Source organism: Ascaphus truei, chromosome 4 (genome assembly GCF_040206685.1).
Source record: "Ascaphus truei isolate aAscTru1 chromosome 4, aAscTru1.hap1, whole genome shotgun sequence".
Lineage (NCBI taxonomy): Eukaryota > Metazoa > Chordata > Amphibia > Anura > Ascaphidae > Ascaphus > Ascaphus truei.
In genome coordinates this window covers 141,837,880-141,846,941 of record NC_134486.1, presented here as the reverse complement: position 1 = coordinate 141,846,941, position 9,062 = coordinate 141,837,880, and positions in this window count along the sequence as shown.

The following is a 9,062-nucleotide window of genomic DNA, read 5'->3' as shown; positions in this document are numbered from 1 at the left end:
CCCACCAGTTACGAATATTCGGAACCGAATTTGGTCAGTTTGCCAGATGGAGAAGTTGACAAGTTTGGTCAACGACACTGGTGTAAATTTTCAAAAAGTCTGGCTACCTTGGCTAGCCCACACAGACATCCCGGGAGTGGAATGGGCCACAATATGGCTTTAATAGGGGAAAATGCGTTCTCCCATGAGGGAGCGCCTAAGAGCGACACCCAGGACATAAATTACCAGCTCCCCTCAGATCCCCAAGGAGGACCTAAAGGAGGGCAAACAGGGCTTAAAGGCTGATACGCGGCCTACCTACAGGGTACGCAATGATTCCCCAGACGCAGAGAACCAGCGAGGGTGAGGCAGAGGCGGAACCACAGGAGGAGAAATTCACTCCCCACCCCTATCCCCCCCCCTCTATTTTTCCCTTCCCCCCCCTGTCCCGAGGCTTCCCTGTTCGTCTGTTCGTCTACCCAGTATGTCTGTAAATGTCAAACCGTACACATACGGGAGCAGCATATGCAGTAGGTCGATCTTGTATTATGCCGTTATCATACTCACTGTATGTACATGTCATTTGAACAAAATAAAAAATTTAAGTTGAAAAAAAAAAAAAAAATCTTTATTATAATAATACTTAATAAATAATTGATCAATAAGTTTTGAAGAGATCCCCTCTAAAGTAATAATAATAAATGTAATTAGAAATGAAAAATAATAATGAATAATAATACTAAATTTTGGTAACCCACTGATACAGTATATGAAAATAAGAACATTTGTGCAAGATAGGGAGTACAAGTATAAAAAATGAAAATAATATAAATATAATTCATAATTACGGGTATAGAATACACATATGTACTGGAATACATGTAGAATACATGCATACTTTTTATTTTTTCGGGTTTATTATACAGTATATATAAAAAAAAGTATTGTATACGGTCTTTAAACATCAGCATACTGTTTCAGGTATTCTATCCTACTCAATAACAACGGCCACTAAACTGTAGACTCCGGTACGTGTTTTTTTTTACTCAGATTCAGCAATGTGCAGGCATTGTAACACAAAGCGATATTATCCATCGAAATCCCTCCATTTGCCGTTTTCCGCATGAGATGAGAAAGTTATCTTTTCTGATGATCAAAAAAAAAGTAAAAGTTTTACTGTAATAGTCAGTCAGTCAGTCCCCTAAAGAAAAAATATATTTGTTATGTTTGCATTTTTCAATAAATAAAAGTTTATTAATTTTATTTGTAGGGCTGAGTGCATCACATAGGGTTCTTTCTCTCTTCTCCTATACGCTAAGTTTCACCCTGATAGCACCTCCCTAGAAAGTCTATTTTGAGCTGAGCAGGATTCTTCCCTCCCTACCCCTCACCCCCCCCCCCTTCCCCCACTGACTGCCCTAAAGAAGTTCCCACAGTTAGTCCCACCAATAATTTTCTCGGGGGGCATCTCCTATTCACATGCGCATGCACCTACCGTCGATGTGATGACACGCATACAGTACGCATTTCAAGAAGGTTCCAATGTGCATGCGCCTAGCTTTTCACCAATTGTGCAGTATCTACTGTAGAAGCTGCTCAGCCAATGATATTGCTTACAGGAGAATCGCTCGACTTTTGAATCGCACTGATATTGATATTTTCAAATTAAAAAATCAGAATAAATACGGCAACATTACTCACCATAGACTTTCCCAATCAGCTGGCGCTGAGCCACTGCCAGTCCCGTATTCTTGATCATACACGTCGTTGACAGGTGACAGCGGGACTACTACACCTGTAGTCAGCTGATGAGGCTGGAAATCGCTTAGGTACATGCAAGCTTGCTCGAAACTGTACGCAAAATCCGGCTCAGGCTGCAGGTATCCGGGCGGGGACAGACAGCAAGGGTTGCCGGTCACCAGGTTTTCACTGACGGTCGGACCGTTATTGGAAGCTGTCGCTGTCGCTGTCGCTGTCGCTTTGCTTGCCAGCAACTGACGTTTCTTAGTTGGTTTTAACACGACCTTTCGCCTTTTGCCGTCTCCATGATCATAGATACGGGAAAAACCCGGTGATACACACCAATACCCTCCAATAACATCGGGATCAATACAAAAAAAACATGGATCGCTACATAACTTTTTCCTTATTGCACGCTTCCACACATGAGCATCTGGCGAAAATTTGTAAAGGTCATAGTTTTAGGTAAAATACTGATAAATTTGAACAACTGTTGCCATCTTATCATCTGTTAGCGTACGTTCTGTCGGGTTTTTGGAACACGGGGGCATATGCAGAGAGGGTCGAAATGGAAATTGCGCCATCTTCTGGCCAAAAAACTCTCCAGAAAAACTTTTACTCCCCCAGAAAATGGCGCGATTTTTAAAATCCGCCAGAACAGTTGCTGAACTGAAGTGTAAAAGTCGCCAAACACGTGGCGAGAACCTGGAACTCGCCATGCTAATATAGCGTGCAATTCCAGAAGGACCGAAGCGCTGGAACGCACCATTCTGCCCTATAATATGGCGTGTTCCAGGTCGCCAGAAAAACTTGGCAATTTGACTACCATCTGCTAAAAGAAGGTAAAGGCACTTTCTGCATACGGCCATAATTTATGCCAAATCTGTGGCTATTTTATTGCCGTTTTCCCAGTACATCACGATCCTCTCTGCATAAGCCCCCTGGACTGCAGTTGTGCACTCATGGCGGGGCTCTCAGGACAATAACCAGACCAGAAACTGTGCTTGTCTTTTTTTAATATGAAAAGCCTAAATTGATACATTATTGTAACTTCTTCCTTCAGTCCCAAGGCCAATTTACAATGGACCACTGTTTTATTTTTTTTAAACACCTGCAAGTCGACACATTACTGAAGCGCATGCGCATTACAATTCATGAATATATGCCATCTGGCGGATACGCGAAGAATTGCAACCAATTAAATCCGAACCATTATCAATAAACACATCAACCGCGCATCAACTGCGGGTGTGAATGCAACATGAATGCGGTATAAATGCGGTCAGAATGCGGCATGAATGTGGTGAAGTGCGGTGAAGTGCGGTGAAGTGCGTGGCATTTGGAAAAAAATACCGGAAAAATTTGGAGATGTTGGAGAATAAAAGGGGCCGCGGCTGTACAGTGCAGTAAAGTGCCTGTATCATACTAACCTGTGCCTGATTAACAGAAATAAATTGTTAAAACAATAACAATACAGTATTTATTTCAAAGTATTTTTTTAAAAACTTTTTTTTTTGGCAAACACGAATTTCTATACAGTAACTACTGAGAGAGGGGGGGTTTGTGTAAGATACAGACTGGTTTGTACATGAACACCGTACTATTATCTTACACATCCCCCCCTTCCTTGCTTGCGGCAGTTCTGAAAATGAAAAGAAACAATAAATGCAGACATGGTTTTTTTTAGGGCCATACTTACCTGTATCATACTTACCTGTGCCTTATTACTTTCCCGAGGCCTGGCCATTATGTTGTATAACAATAGGCAACACAGTCGCAATATGATCAATATATTTATTACATCTGGCTACGGTAAGTATATTGTTCCAGAAATTCAGTATCCCCTTTTCCAATTCTTCCTTTTTGGAAGGTTTCCACACTTTTCTGATATAATCCTTCAACTCATGCCTTACCATTTCGATGGGATTAAAATCTGGTGATCTGTAGGAGGGGAGAAAAAAGGTGAATTACGTAAGGAGATATACAGTAAACTATGAAAAACAATGAGAAAAGGTTACCCAACTTACTCCGCTGGCGTCTTAACCCAGTTGATACCGCTGGCAAGAATGTGAGCCGTCGACGCTGTGTGTTTCGGATCATTGTCCTGGAAGAACCGGTGACCAGATGGGAAATCATTCTTTATGTATTCAACAACATGTGAAATTATGTGATCTTGGAAGAACGCTTTTTTCATGATTCCTGGAAACAAGAAAAAACATGTAACATTAGGGTACAAAATACTGAATACAGTACAGCTGTCTAGTACGTAAGGCCACAGCATGTGTATTTGTGCATTATTTTACCCTCAAAGATAATGATGCATCCTGGTCCTTGTCTAGAGATGGCACCCCACATATGCATCTTCACTAGGTGCTTGGGACGCGGCTTCAGAAATAGGCGTCCTTTTTTGTAAAATCCAAAACGGGCAAACCTCTCAAGCGCTACAGTTACAGCGCTACATCTGTAAAGATGACATCATTAAAAGTCTCGCCACTTTCAATCCATGCCCGTGCCTGGTCCACTCTTTTTATTTTGTTGGCTTCCCTTATCATAGGATATGCTCTGTAATGACAAGGAAAAATGTTAGAGCCACTAAATGCTGGACATACAGTACAGTATGATACTGTAATAGGAGGGAGCCTAACTTAAAAAAAGAGGGCATGGGTGATGTACTGTATACTGTATTGTACTTACTTATAACGCCCATATTTCCATCTCAATTTCCGTCTCATCAACCTGATACTGGTCTCTGATGCTTTTATTTTGTGAGTAGCCGCTAGTGCATTCTTTACCCTTGTGGCACACGTCTCATCATTTGCGTCACTTATTTGGTACACCAGAAGAGTGTTCGCCCTAATGTGTAAAGAAAAACAGAACAATTTGTTACAGTAGGTAAATTAAGCATCCCAATAGCGCACAGATTTCTTATTGTCTGATGTTGCTGCTGCACTTATTGTACTGTGAGTACACTTTGGGCGCTACAATATACAGTATGAATATATTAAATAAATAGCCCCTCAAACTGCCGGATTATTAGTTCAAAGAAAACAGAATCTTTTGAAATGATTACACTATGACACCGGGAAATGGAGGAAGTTCGGCGCAACTGCGCATGTCTGAAAGAAGGCTCCCGGATGTCTCTTCAAAAAACTTTATTATTCACACACCAGGGCTACACCAGCGTCTCCCCCTCAACGCGTTGAGGGGGAGACGCTGGTGTAGCCCTGGTGTGTGAATAATAAAGTTTTTTGAAGAGACAACCGGGAGCCTTCTTTCAGACATGCACAGTTGCGCCGAACTTCCTCCATTTCCCTGAATCGTTTCTGACGGTGGCACGCAGGAGTAGGCGAGGAGAGTGGGTCCCAAACCGGAGGAGCAGGTGATGTAACAATATTATCCCCCTGCACCGGTTATTTCTGTGGCCCTGCATAGCTCCCTCATACCTACTCCAGTGTCTGATACCTCCAGACCTGTGTTATACACTGAAGCGCACGACAGACTCCCTGGCACTTTACACTATGACACCACCTTCTAAAGTACAGAAGACAGTACAGTATATTACTGTAGATTTGACTTAAAAAGCTAGTAACTGATTGTAAGAATGGCAAAAATGTTATACTGTACAGTACAGTCGAAAGGTACTGTAAAGATTAATAAAATATTACTATTACTGTACTACACAGTTCAGTACAAAACATTGGTAGAGTTATGGAGGAAAATACAGTAAGTACTTACTCAGTAGTGACAGTCGGCTTTCTTTTGATGTTTTTTGCCTTCCCATGCGCATGATAACAAAAAGTGCTTTTTGCTAAACCGAGGCCCGAAGCAGCTAACCAGCGGATCTGTGCAATACTGTGTCCATTCTGGTACGTATCCTTTATTCTCAAGCTGAGATCTTTTGAAATCCTTTTCTTTGGCATCGCTGCTGATCAAAAAAAATTGCATTGAATGTGCATTGAATACACAAAATGGATGGTGTATTTATACTTTAATTTAATGTGCCTCAACGTCTCTCGACAGGATTAGTACACAGTCCGCCCACTTTTAACACCTGCACCTCGTGTCCATACCTGCGAAAATTTTTAAATAAAAGGTGACAAATTGCATAGACTCTCACACACTGATCTCTATCTGAACTTGCTCTTGTCCAGATACTGCATTGTGCATTCGTCCATCTATTTCCATGGATCGCCCCCGATTCTACGGACACAGGAACCACCTTGCTTCTGCCGTGCCGGCCAAGCGAAAGGCAGAAGCTGTTTCCCAGCCAAAACCTAAGCGAAAACCAAAGCAGAATAAAGAAAATGTTCCGAAGGCTCCAAAGGGTAAGACCCCTGGGCCTTATTTTGTAAAGAAGAAGATCGGCGCACTTAGCACTGTGCAAGTCAAGTGGAATCCCGATTCTCTCCTTGCACCCCACCACCCCCCGCTCACCTGCTCCACAACCCATCCTCGAGGCTGATGCTCTCCTGTCAACCCCCTGCCGACCAGATCCACAACCCATCCTCGGCGCTTATGCTCTCCGGTCAACCCCATGCCGACCTGCTCCTCAACCCATCATCGACGCTGCTGCTCTCCTGTGAACCCCTGGCTCACATGCTCCACAACCCATCCTCGATGCTGATGCTCTCCTGGCAACCCCCTGGTCACCTTCTCCACCACCCACCTATGCAGATGTCTACAGCACGAAGCAAAAGGTTGATCTTCTTTTGGAGACCATGTTGAGTATGGATATGCACATGGAGAAGATGGCAAGTAACATGGAGAAGATGGCAAGTAACATGGAGAAGATGGAAAGGAAGATTTTGGGGATGTATTATTTCCTGCGAGTTCCTGTCTATCCGACGAAGGAGCAGGAGGGTGGCCAGCATGACGTGACCTTCACGCTATCCTCACCAAGCACCCCACGCTCCCCCCATCCATCAGAATACGTGTGCCTGTATGCATTTGAGGACGAGGTGACAACCCCGGTAAGGTCACAACAGGAGGAAAGCATCCTCTCACACCACCTACCCTCGCCTGCTGCCAGAAATACACCAGCACCCAGGCTTCCAACAATGCCGGACATCATCCTGACCCAGCACGACCGGGAGAAATACAGGACTGGATCAGCTGGTGTACCCCAGAAATTTGCCTTGGCAATATTTAAACACCACGTCAGTTTTCAGATGTACATCGGTTGGACCCACAGTGTAAATTATGAAGGAAATAAAAGAAAGAGGGCTCTGCCAGCAAATTTAAGAAATAACATTTTGAATGAATTGGAGCGTTATTTCCGTGTTATTCCTTCAGTTATGAGAGCTGTGAGAGACACTATAAATGGCCTGTTGAGGCATACAAGGGCTCGTGCTTGGAGTGGCACCCCTCTTGCTAACGACTTTTCCCAAACTCGTCACTAGTGCAAAAGTTTTTCATACCCAAAAAAAAAAAAAAATTAGCATTGTTTTATTGTTTAATGTGTTTAATCATTTTCTGTTTGTTTTTTTTAAATACTTATATCGTCTAATCATTTATTTCTGTCAATCAGGCACAGGTAAGTATATTACTGTATAAAAATTTGTTTGCGCAAAAAAAAAATTGTGTTTTTAAAAAAAAAAAATTAAATACTTATATTGTCTAATCATTTATTTCTGTCAATCAGGCACAGGTAAGTATGTTAATGTAAAGAAATTCGTTTGTGCAAAAAAAAAATGTGTGTTTTTAAAAAAAAAAATTGAAATACTTATATTGTCTAATCATTTATTTCTGTCAATCAGGCACATGTACGTATGGTACTGTATAGAAATTTGTTTGTGCAAAAAAAAAAAAACCCCAAAACAAATAAAAGGTGTTTTTACATGTGTTTTTTTTTTAATCAAACTAACCATGTCTGTTTATTTATAGTATACATGATTTTCAGCAGCTGCAGTGAAAAAAGGAAGGGTGGGGGGGGGGGGGGTGGTGTGCAAGATTACGTACTGTGTTTACTGTAAGTACAAACAAGCCTGTATCATACACAAACCCCCCTCTCCCACCTTCCAGTACACTAACTGTATAGAAATGTTTTTTTTTTTTTTACAAATCTTTTGAAATGTTGTTATTGTTTAATCATTTTTACCAGTAATTACCAGTACTTGTTTCTTTCTACCGTATTTTCAGAACTGCAGCCCCCTCTCTCCCACCCATCTCGCAATGCCATAACAAAGAGAAAGACCACAGCAACTGTTTTTTTTGTATTACTGTATGCATTAAAAAATAAATGGCGGCCGCCCGGAAGCGCGTCACAGTTAGGATCCGGAAGGAGCGGCACCATCTTGGAGGGGGCAGAGACGCGGTCCCCGGCAACGCTGACAGATGACGTCACTGTCGGAATAGAAGCTGGTCGGAGGCCCCGCGAGGTGGCTAGGAGGTGCCGGAGAGGCCCCACCGGCGAATAGATGGCACCACATGAGGCGGAAGCGGGACTTTTGAACTGAACAAAATCAGTGAGCCGGCCACAAGTTATAGCGGTAGAGGCGGCCAGTTACGGAGGGCAGGGGTACACAGGGTACAGAGTAGGCAGACGGTCCGGCAAGAAGATAGAGAAGGTGAAAGGGAGATAGAGAAGGTTAGGAGGGGCATGGGAAGAGAGGGCTAAAGGGAAGGAAGATAGCAGAGTGGAAGGTAGAGGAGGTGAGGTAAAAGCAAGAAGCAGGGAGGGGAGCGATATAGGCAAGTGGGTGAGAGAGAAGAGGAATGGGAAGTGAGTGTGGGGACAGGAGCAGGTATGGAAATAGGATGGCTGGAATGGGAAGGAGAATAGTTGGAGGGGTGAGTGGAGACTGGCAGAAGTGAGAAAGGAGGAAGTGATGTTGGATAGCAGAAGGGTTGGATGGATAGTGTTAGAGAGTGGAGAGCAAGTAGGTGGGGAGAGTAGGTGAATGGAGGAGCAGGCGCAGGTAGGAAGTGAGCAGGGGAAGTAAAGAAGGTTACACAGAGAGAGATAAAAGGAGGATGGCAGGAGCAGTAAGAGGGAGGGTAGACAGACAGAAAATGGAAAGAGAATGATAGCAGTGAGCGTGACAAGGGTTACCGCAACATTAGGGAGATGAAAGGGGGAGGAGATTGCAAGGGAAAAGGGGCATTTAATAGTTGGGGGGGGCATTGGCAGCAAGTTTAGAGTTAGGTTTCAATATGATACAAAGGAGTTAAGCGAGGCGGGGAGGAGGGGAGGCGACCTGCTTCAACTTCCGCATGGGCCGCGCACTAGGGAGGAGGAGGGGAGTTCTCCAAGACCCTAGTGAAGTCCTTTGGGGCAAGACTCCGGTGGGATGCCGGCAACACCCCCAAGATACTCCCGGACTGCAGGAGGGGAGTTCGGGTAC